Source organism: Cebus imitator, unplaced genomic scaffold (assembly GCF_001604975.1).
Source record: "Cebus imitator isolate Cc_AM_T3 unplaced genomic scaffold, Cebus_imitator-1.0 Scaffold681, whole genome shotgun sequence".
Classification (NCBI taxonomy): Eukaryota; Metazoa; Chordata; class Mammalia; order Primates; family Cebidae; genus Cebus; species Cebus imitator.
This window is the reverse complement of record NW_016107996.1, coordinates 605782-616816: the sequence shown is the minus strand read 5'-3', so window position 1 is coordinate 616816 and position 11035 is coordinate 605782. Positions and strand designations below refer to the sequence as shown.

The 11035-nt window shown below is 42.6% G+C and overlaps 1 non-coding gene across 1 annotated transcript; it reads left to right on the top strand.

Moving 5' to 3' along the window:
* Positions 1-2334: 2334 nt before the first annotated feature.
* TRNAS-GCU lies at positions 2335-2416 on the top strand. The gene has a single exon. It is a non-coding gene; the product is annotated as a tRNA-Ser (tRNA).
* The last annotated feature ends 8619 nt before the right edge of the window (positions 2417-11035 follow it).

The window sequence follows — 11035 nt, the reverse complement described above, 5'->3', positions numbered from 1 at the left end:
GTTATCTTTTCTTTTCTTCTTTCTTTCTTTTCTTTTCTTTTCTTTTTTTTTTTTCTTGAGATGGAGTCTTGCTCCTGTCATGTAGGTTGGACTGCAGTGGCAAGATCTCTCCACCTCTGCCTCCTGGGTTCAAGCAATTCTCCTTCCTCAGCCTCCTGAGTAGGCTGGGATTACAGGCGTGTGCCACCATGCCAGGCTAATTTTTGTATTTTTAGTAGAGACGGGTTTCTCCATGTTGGCCAGGCTGGTCTCGAACTCCTGGCCTCAGGTGATCCATCCGCCTCGGCCTCCCGAAGTGCTGGGATTACAGGCTTGAGCCACCGCACCCGGCCGGGTTATCTTTTCTTACAAATAATAATGATAATTCGTTACACTTAAATAGTGATTTTTTTTTTTCCCCCTTCTGAGATAGAGTCTCACTCTGTTGCCCAGGCTGGAGTGCAGTGCTATGATTTCAGCTCACTGAAACCTCCACCTCCTGGGTTCAAGCGATTCTCCTGCCTCAGGCTTCAGAGTAGCTGCGACTAGGTGTACTCCACCACGCCCTGCTAATTTTTGTATAAAAGTAGAGATGGGGTTTCCCCATGTTGGCCAGACTGGTGTTAGACTCCTGACCTTAAGTGATCTGCCCACCTTGGCCTCCCAAAGTGCTGGGACTATAGGTGTGAGCCACCATACCCATCCTTAAATAGTGATTATTAAAGTGCCGGGCGTTCCAAAATGACTACATGTTCACGTAACCCTAACAACAACCCTATGGGGGTAATACATTAGCTCAAGAAACTTAAACAATTGAAAATTGTCCCCCTTGGTACTTTGATTTTTGATATTCTTTAATTAAATCTAGATATTTTTTCATTCATTTAACAATAGGAATTGTGTGCCTACTACAGGCTAATGCACTAGATGTAATATGATGAATAAGGAATATGGTGCTTGCCCTCTAATTGAAGGGAAAATAGTCTAAATGAAATCTTTGTTAGTCTAACAAGGGAAATTTTCCCCTCAAAGTTTGTATTGTGAAATGGTTTTGAAGTCACTGGTATAAAATTAGGATTCCTTGAAACCCTGAAAGAGGAACAAAAGAAATGAAGCCTAAAGGATTCAAAACGGGAGACTTAACTCAGGGCTTAGGGGAAATCATAACAACTGGCCGCATTTAAATAAATAACTGCCATTGTTTGAATTATTAAATGAATACATCTTTAGTCCTCTAACCCAGGGGTCATAGGTCAGTTTCCCACGCTGGCTAGTTGTATGCTGAAGATGGAAATGTGAAATTTGGTAAAGGAACATGATGGGGAGAGAAGAGAGTCCCTTCAGCCTAAACAGAAGGAAAGATTTCAAAGGAAGAGGGAAAAAACAAAACAAAACAAAACAAAACAAAAACAGCATTTGGGCAAGAAAAAATTTCTCCACTATTTCCCACTAAATATAGAAAAGCAGAGAAGCCCTAGTGAGTAGATCGGTTCCTCGGTGCTGGATTTATTTGAAATTGTCCAAGTCAGCTTCTTCCTAGATAGATAAAAATTCTGCGGGCGGGAGGGCCTGGGCACGGAGTTGGTGAAGTGGCCGCCCAGGTCACACGGTGAGCGGGACAGACCCGACCCCGCGAGCTGTCGCCTGCGCTGGGGGGTTCCCCACCCGACACTTTAAGTGTTAGTGCAGCCACGCTGAACCGTCTTGCGCGATAACTTTCCGAAGTACTCTAGAACGAAAACGCTCACATCAGGGAGCTTCCGCCTTCCTAGCTTTTCCCAACCGCGTTGCGACCCATTGCTGCACCTCGCGGCGGTGCCATGATTCCAAACCCCAGAGAAAGAACAGGAGAGACAGGAAAGCGGCTCCTTCTGCCCGGCATGCTGCGCAAGCAACAACGTTTAAGGGAATCACAGAGCAGCTTTGTTGTTGCTTGCCGTTTATTTGCTGGTTTCTGGCACCTCCCAGAAAACAGGAATCCCTGGAGCTGTTCCCATCAGAAGGAATAATCCGGTCCCTCCAAAGCGAGAACGTGGAGGGGCGGGCTGGAGCCGGGGCAGCAATCCAGGGTTGAAATCCTACGTCCATTCATTCCGGGGTTCAGCCAGGATCCACGTTTAACGCCTCGGCGAGCTGTTTCTATCTGTTCGTCTGATGTGTGCTAAGTAATTGACCCACTCCGGATGTCATGGATCACTTTTGTGGTTGCTGCGGAATGTACCTAAAAGTGCCCGATTCTGAGTGTGCTTGTAAGGATTGCATCCGGATTAAGCCAGAAAAAGGGCGATTAGAAATCGTATTATTACAGGACTAACTGCGCGGAGGAAGAAAATGACTTTGCCACATTTACCATGTGACGAGGTGGCCGAGTGGTTAAGGCGATGGACTGCTAATCCATTGTGCTCTGCACGCGTGGGTTCGAATCCCATCCTCGTCGTTCCCCGAGGTTTTATTTAACCCTCTAAAAGGATGGGTCTGAATGCTGCCTAGTTAGTGTTGATCTTTGGTAGATTAATTCTCCAAGAAATTGAGTAAATTACTAAATGTATCTTAACTGGCCTCTGCTAATTTTCAGTTCTGAGTACAAGAGTCCCTCAAATCTTGGGGACCATTCCTCCTCAGCAACACTGATCATATTTGTTAACTTAGCCAGTTGAGACATTTGGGTAGTGTTTAGTTTTCCCTCCAGATGCTAACCCTCTTAAGGGCAAGAAGTATTTATGTTCTCCATAGAGTTTCCAGCTCTTTTGAGGAAGCAACTGAAGTAATTGAGGGCTTTAGAAAAAGTATTGCCAATAAACTTAAAGTAAATGATAAAAATCATCCACATAAATATGTACAACAAATTATTGAAACTATGTTTTGCAGGTATCTTCAGCCTGATTTTAACCTTACTGAAATTTTTTTTTTTTTTGAGACGGAGTTTCACTCTTGTAACCCAAGCTGGAGTGCAAAGGCGCGATCTCGGCTCACTGCAACCTCAACCTCCGCCTCTTGGGTTCAGGCAATTCTCCTGCCTCAACCTCCTGAGCAGCTGGGATTACCGGGACGCGCCACCATGCCCAGCTAATGTTTTGTATTTTTAGTAGAGAGGGGGTTTCACCATGTTGACCAGGATGGTCTCGATCTCTTGACCTCATGATCCACCCGCCTCGGCCTCCCAAAGTGCTGGGATTACAGGCTTGAGCCACCGCGCCCGGCTCTTACTGAAATTTTTACTGTTTGCTAACTTTAAAGGGCCCTCCCCCAACAAAAAACTTAGCCATCTTTTTCTGCTTAGCTTTGAGGAAGATTTGTGTCTGCTTAGAGATGTGACATGACTGAAAATTATACTCCACACAGCATTCCCAGTTAGATCTAAAGATGTCTCTAAAACCAAGACAGAGAAGAATGTCCATATTGAGTAGTTTCTACTCGTGATTGCCATCATGGGCCTCCGGGGAAAATATACATATTTTTCATTTTATTTGAGTTTTTAAATAGGCACTGCATTCACATGATTCCAGAAGTATAAAGCTATATAAAATCTTGCACGCAACCTTATTCCCCCACCACCTAATTACATTCTTTACAGATAGCCACTGTTGTTAATTCTTTCCAGGATTATACTAAGCACATATGAATGTATATGACATAAAATATATATTTCTTTTTTTTCTTTTTTTTTTTTTGAGATGGAGATTTGCTCCTGTTTCCCAGGCTGGAGTGCAATGGTGCAATCTCAGCTCACCACAAACTCTGCTTCCAATGGTGCAATCTCGGCTCACAGCAACCTTTGTCTCCCAGGTTCAAGAGATTTTCCTGCCTTAGCCTACCAAGAAGCAGGGATTAAAGGCATGTGCCACCACACCTGGCTAATTTTGTATTTTTAGTAGAGATGGAGTTTCCCCACATTGGTCAGGCTGGTCTCGAACTTCCGACCTCAGGTAATCCGCCCACCTCAGCCTTCCAAAGTTTTAGAATTACAGGCAGGAGCCACCATGACTGGCCTTCTATTTTTATCTCAAAAAGAAATATCACAAATGACAACATACTATACACATTGTTCCTTATCCTGCCCCATTTCCCTATCCAATATATCCCGATATATCCTGGAGACCTTTGCCTATCATCACAAAAAGTGAACACTTATTCTTTTTTAAGGGTGTATTATATCCCAATGCATAGGTTACCATTTTTATTTAACCAGCCCCTATTAGTCAATTTGGGTTTTCCATATGTTTTGCTATTATAAACTATGCTGCAACAAATAACTTCATATATACATAAATAAAATTTTGAATGTGTATATCTGTAATACTGCAATATGAATTTTTAGAAGTGAGTTTGCTGTGTCTTCTTAGGATATACACATTTGAAATATTTATAGATATTGCCAAATGGCCCTCTAAAAGGATTTTATTAGTCTACACTCTTAGCCAGTAATAATTAAAATTCTTGTTCTACTCACCCTACTCTGGGCTGTTCTACTCACCTACTCATCAGAATGAGCCGAAGTGTTTGTTATGAATGAAGAATTCTGGGCCTCGGTCATGATCCAGTGCATTGACCTCAGTGGTCTGTGTGTGTGTGTGTGTGTGTGTTCCTGGATCTGTGATTTAATAATGTATCCAGATGTTTCCTATGTTGGTCTTAAGGCTTGTACCTGGCTGAAGTATCTACATGTTACATCCATTCAGCTAGAATTTTCTTTCTCTCTTTCTCTCCATTCCTACTCTCTCTCTCTCTCTCTCTCTCTCTCTCTCTCTGTCTTTCTTTCTTTCTTTTTTCTTGACAGAGTTTCCACTCTTCTGACCCAGGCTGGAGGGCAATGTCTTGATCTCAGCTCATGGCAACCTCTGCCTCCAGGTTCAAGCAATTCTGCATCAGCCTCCCAAGTAGCTGGGACTACAGACACATGCCACCATGCCAGCCTTTTTTTTTTTTTTTTTTTTTTTTTTTTTTGAGACTCAGTGTTACCCTTATCACCCAGAGGCTGGAGTGCAGTGGCATGATCTTGGCTCACTGCAACCTCCCCCTCCCGGATTCACGAGATCCTCCCACCTTGGCTTCCGGAGTAACTGGGACTGCTCTTTGTGTTTGTGTTTTTGTTTGTTTTTGTTTTTGTAGAGATGGGGTTTCACCATGTTGCCCAGGCTGGTCTCAAACTCCTAGGCTTGATTCCTCCTCCTCAGCCTGCCAAAGTGCTGGGATTACAGGCATGGGATTACTGCTCCTGCCCAGTTTCCATCTTCGATCTTCCCAGGTATACATCTCAAAACTTGGACAAAGTTTTTTTTTTAATTTCACTTTTAAAATTATCTCAAAACTTTCTTCTTGTCTGTCTGAAACTTTGTACCACTTTGACCAACAACTGTATTCCTTCCCCAACTCCCATCCCCTACTCTAACATCTGGTAACCATTATTCTTCTGTTTCTATGAGTTCAATATATATTTTTTTTAAGATTCCACGTACAAGTGAGATCATGAAGTATTTGTCTTTTTGGGTCTGGCTATTTCTCTTAGCAAAATGTCCTCCAGCTTCACCCACATTGTGACAAATAACAGAATTTCTTTCTTTTTAAAGTCTGAATAGTATTTCATTATATATATATCACATTTTCTTTCTTTCTTTCTTTTTTGATACTGAGTTTTACTCTTGTTGCCCAGGCTGGAGCGCAGCGGTGCCATCTCAGCTCACTGCAACCTCTGCCTCCTGGGTTCAAGTGATTCTCCTGCCTCAGCCTCCCAAGTAGCTGGGAATGCAAGCACGTGCCATCACGCCCAGCTAATTTTTGCATTTTTAGTAGAAATGGGGTTTCACCGCGTTGACCAGGCTGGTCTCAAACTCCTGACCTCAGGTGATCCGCCCACCTTGACCTCCCACAGTGCTGGGATTACGGGCATGAGCCATTGCACCCTACCTAGCACATTTACTTTGTATCTCTATCTGATGATGAACACTTAGGTTGATTCCATAACTTGGCTATTATGAATAATACTTCAGTGAACATGAGAGTGCAGATATTTCTTTGACATATTGATTTTGGTTCCTTTGGATATATTCCTAGAAGTGGGATTGCTGGATCATAAGGTAATTTTATTTTTAGTTTTTGAGGAATCTATATACTATTTTCCATAATGGTTGTATTACTTTATGTTTTCACCAACAACGTACAAAAGTTACGTTTTCTCCATGGTTTTGTCAACTCTTATTATCATCTTTCATCTTTTCGATAAAAGCCAGCTTTTATCGAAAAGATGAAAGATGATAACAAGTGTTACGTGGGTGATGACTCATGCCTGTAATCCCACATGTTGGGAGGCCGAGGTGGAAGGATTGCTTGGGCCCAGGAGTTAAAACCCAAGTGTTTGAGAGCATGGTGGTGGTGCATAGCTGTGGTCTCAGCTAATTGAGAAGCCAAAGTAAGACGATCACTTGAGCCCAGGAGGCTGAGGCTGCAGTGAGCCATGATATCACCACTTCATTCCAGCCTGAGCAGTGGAGCCGGCTCCATCTCAAAACAAAACAAAGTTATCCTAATGCATGTGAAGTGATATTGTGGCTTTAATTTTCATTTCTTCAATGTTTAGTGATGCTAAGCATTTTTTCCATAGGTATTGCCATTTGTACATCTTCTTTTGAGAAATGTCTGTTCAGGTCCTTTGTGTCTTGTAATCAGGTTGATTGTTTTCTTGCTACTTAGTTGTTGGAATTCCTTATATATTTCGGATATTAACCTTTTATTACATATAAGGTTTGCAAATGTTTTTCCGTTTGGCAGTTTGTCTCTTCACTTTGTTGTTTCCTTTGGAGAGCAGAAACTTCTTAGTCTGATGCAATTCCATCTATCTGCTTTAGCTTTTGTTGTTTGTGCTTTGGAGTCATTAAAAAATAATAATAATAGCTCAGACAAATGTCATGAAGCTTTTCCCCTGTGTGTTTTTCTAGTACATAGGTTTATAGTTTCCAGTCTTGTATTTTAATCCATTTTGAGTTGTTTTTTATGTATGGTATAAGATAAAAGCTAATTTGATTCTTCTTGTGAATAACCAGTTTTCCTAGCACTATTTTTTTTTTTCGCTTTTGTTGCCCAGGCTGGAGTGCAATGGTGCAATCTCAGCTCACCGCAACCTCTGCCTCCTGGGTTCAAGTGTTTCTCCTACCTCAGTCTCCTGAATAGATGGGACTACAGGCATCCGCCACCACGCCCAGTTAATTTTGTATTTTTTACTAGAGACGGGGTTTCTCCATGTTGGCCAGGCTGGTCTTGAATTCCTGACCTCAGGAGATCCGCCCACCTCGGCCTCCCGAAGTGCTGGGATTACAGGCATGAGCCACCACACCCGGCCCCTAGCACCATTTATTAAACAGACTGTCCTTTCTCCATTTTGTGTTCTTGTCACCTTTGTCAAAAATCAATTGACAATAAATACATGAGTTTATTTCTGGGCTTTCTATTCTCTTTCAAAGGTCAGTGTTTGTTTTTATGCCAGTACCATGCCATATTACCATCACTTTATAATGGATGTAAGTAGTGAGTGTGATGCTTCCAGCTTTGTTCATTTTGTTCAAGATTGTCTTGGCTATTTGAGGTCTTTTGTGGTTCCATACACATTTAAAAATTGTTTTTTCTATTCGCATCAAATATGACATTGGAGTTTTGACAACGATTGCATTGAATCTGTAGATAGTTTTGAGTAGTGTGGACATTTTAACGATATTAATTCTTCCATGAACATGGAATATTTTTCATTTATATGTGATTTAGTCATTTTATCAGAGTTTTATAGTTTTCAGTGCACAGGTCTTTCACCTCTTTTGTTAAATTTACACCTAAGTGTTTTATTTTTGTTGCTATTGTAAATGGGATTTTTAAAAAATTTCCTTTTCAGACACTGTCATTATATTGAAATGCTACTGATTATTTAATGTTGATTTTGTATCCTGCAACTTTACTGAATTTATCAGTTCTAACTTTTCTGTAGTGTCTTTCAGGTTTTCTACTTGCTGATCATGTCATCAGCAAGTAGAGTTCATTTCAATTCCTTTCCTATTAGGATGACTTTTATATTTTTCTCTTATCTAATTGCTCTGGTTAGGACTCGCAGTACCATGTTAAAAAGAAATGTTGAGAGTGTGCATCCTTGTTATGTCCCTAATCTTACAGGAAAGTCATTTAACTTTTCACTATTGAGTATGATGTTAACTGTAGGCTTATCATATATGACCTTTATTGTGTTGAGGTACATTTCCTCTAAACCTAATCTTTTAAGAGTTTTTATGATGACAATGTTGAATTTTGTCAAATACTTTTTCTGCATCTATGGAGATAATCACATAGTTTTTATCCTGCATTTTTGTTAATGTGGTGTATCACATTTTTTGATATGGATAGATTTTTTTTTTTTAATGGAGTCTCGCTCTGTTACCAGGTTGGAATGCAGTGGCCTAATCTCAGCTCACTGTAACCTCTGCTTTGCAGGTTCAAGCGATTCTCCTGCCTCAGCGTCCTCAGTAGCTGGGATCACAGGCACATGCCACCACATGCAGCTAATTTCTGTATTTTTTAGTAGAGATGGTGCTTCACCATGCTGTGGCCAGGATGGTCTTGATCTCTTGATCTCGTTATCCACCCCCCTCAGTCTCCCAAAGTGCTGGGATTACAGGCATGAGACACAGTGCCCGGCCGACATGGACAGATTTTAAAGTCTGTTTTTATTTCCTCAGGAAATCAGCTACCATTAATTTGCTTGGTCCTCTATTCTGAACACATCTCTCTGCAGCTGATCATATTCTGAATCCTTAGTGGGATCTCATCTTTGAAAAATAAGTTTCCCCAGGATATGCCTATACCTTCTTTGATAAAACTGTCAAAGAAAAATGGTACCAGATGGAGTTAAATAGGCAAGGAAGACTTTATTCCAGTCAATTGCAATAAGGGAGAGAGATTAAGTCAACTCAAATCCAAATACAGTAGGGACAGCTGGGGATCCATAGCCAGTAGTCAGGGTAAGACAACCATTTGATAGAAGATACTAGAGGAACTTGATTAGATGTCAAGGGAGGAAAAAGAGGAATTTGATAGGATTTTGAGGTGAGGAATTCTTACTGAATTGGCTTAGGAGAATTCTTACTAAAACTAGGCTCAACTGGATTCTGCTGAAACTGGATTGGACAAGCTGGGGATGGGACCTAGTTGAGAGGACGGCTCAGAGAAACCTAACTAAAGTTTGCTCAAGAGTGAAGTTTTTGTAAATACAGGGATTTCCTCAGCTTCCTAAAGGAATTGGAGACCCACAGAGCCTGTAAGGCATCAGGGGGAGGATCTGCATATGCTCCTGGCCTCTCCCAGTACCCAGTGGCGGCTTCTGCCTCTTCACAGCAGCTGCTCCCTGGCCTTCTGTTCACTTCTGGGTCATGTAGTGCAGGCACCATCTCCAATCAGGTCTTGTCCATTACCTTAATTTAGAGGCTTAGGGTAAAGTCTGAGTTACTGGTTTGTGCTAGGATAAGTGAATGCTTGAAGACGGATGCGATCATAATGATTGTGCACAGGCTGGCTATGGTGGTGGTCGGAAGAATGACTGGGGTTATAAGCATCCCACATAGGTAGAAGAGGCTGGCAAAGGCCATTAGGAAAAGGGAGAACACTTTGGGTGAGATCTCATCACACATCAACAAAGTGGAAAGAAGGTGGGGCCACACTAGCTAAGGCAACACCACAAGAAGAAAATGTTATTTCCTTCTGCAATTAGCATCATTACAGACCATATGAAGTGCCATCAAGCACACATCGTGGGAGTCAAAATAATGTTTTCATAAACTTTTACAAACTTAGCTACAGAGTCTCTGTGTAACCAGTGGTAATTCACAACATGAGCTAATGAATTATTTATGGTTTAATGGACTTGGTGAAAGTAAGATTCGGCTTGGTTTTTTGGTCTGTATAAAAAATCAAAATGTGAAAAGAAATCTGAAAATAAATCATTCGATTTGAAGGTTGCCTCTTACATCACACAAGAGATTAATTTGTACAAAACACAAATACTTATTTCTAATTTAGTTCCTGTCCTTTCTGTCCTCTAAGGCACAGCTTTCCCTCACCTTGCCCACATTTCCCACCTCATGCTAACAGGCAAACAAGTGTCTGTCAGGAACTTCCCGGACCTTCCTGGTTTCAGCAGCTCTATCTCCAATTCGACCCTGGTCTACACACAGAGTTCAGGGCTGGCGAGATAATGGGTACATTTCCTGTTTTTGACCCTCAGCTCCAAGGGACTGTTTCCCCAGTGCTTGGGACGGAGTGTTTGGCAGTGTCTGGGAAGACCCGCTCAAGGAGTCCCCCCCTTTCACCCTGGTACTAGGGGCCGAAGGGTTAGGGTTAGAGGTCGTTCTACCCCATCTCCCACACGAGTTGTAGGGCCCTTCCCCGTGCGTGGTCCTGAACTGGGAATGCCAGCTCCCGGCGCAGCGAGGCCCGGGTGCGGTCGGAGGCGTTTTCTCTCCGGCTGGAAAGCAGAAGCCGTGGATGCCAGGGCCCGAGCCGTCCGGGGCTGCCTGCTTTGGGGGATCTCCAGACGCTGCAGGTGGGGTGAGTGGGGAAGACTAAGAAGGACCAGGGAATTGGGAAAGCAGACGAGGGTGAACTGTCCGACGAGCTGGAGGATGGGATGGGAAAAGGGGCGAGAATTGATCCCGGGCGCGCGAGATCCACAGCGAAATAACCCGCCCGAGACCAAGGCTCGGCCACCTGCACGCACAAGATTCAGTTGTGGCGGCGAGGAGGGCTTCGAACCTAGGGAATTTTGAGGAAGCGTTTGTCTCCATTACAGGAATTGGGTTTCCACGTTGCTGCTGAAGCTTTCCTTGAGTCGGTAGGAGCAGCGACTTTCTCTTTGTCTCCAATCACTTCTAAGTGAAAGAGTTCGGTACTTATGTTTGGATAGGTGAGTCCAATACTGTGTACGAGGCCACAAAGGTGTTTTCAAAGGGAAATTCGACAGGAAGCGAAGGAACGAGTTTTTCCCACATTCAGAAGCCAAACCAGTAACTGTAAAACGTTCTCCTTTGAA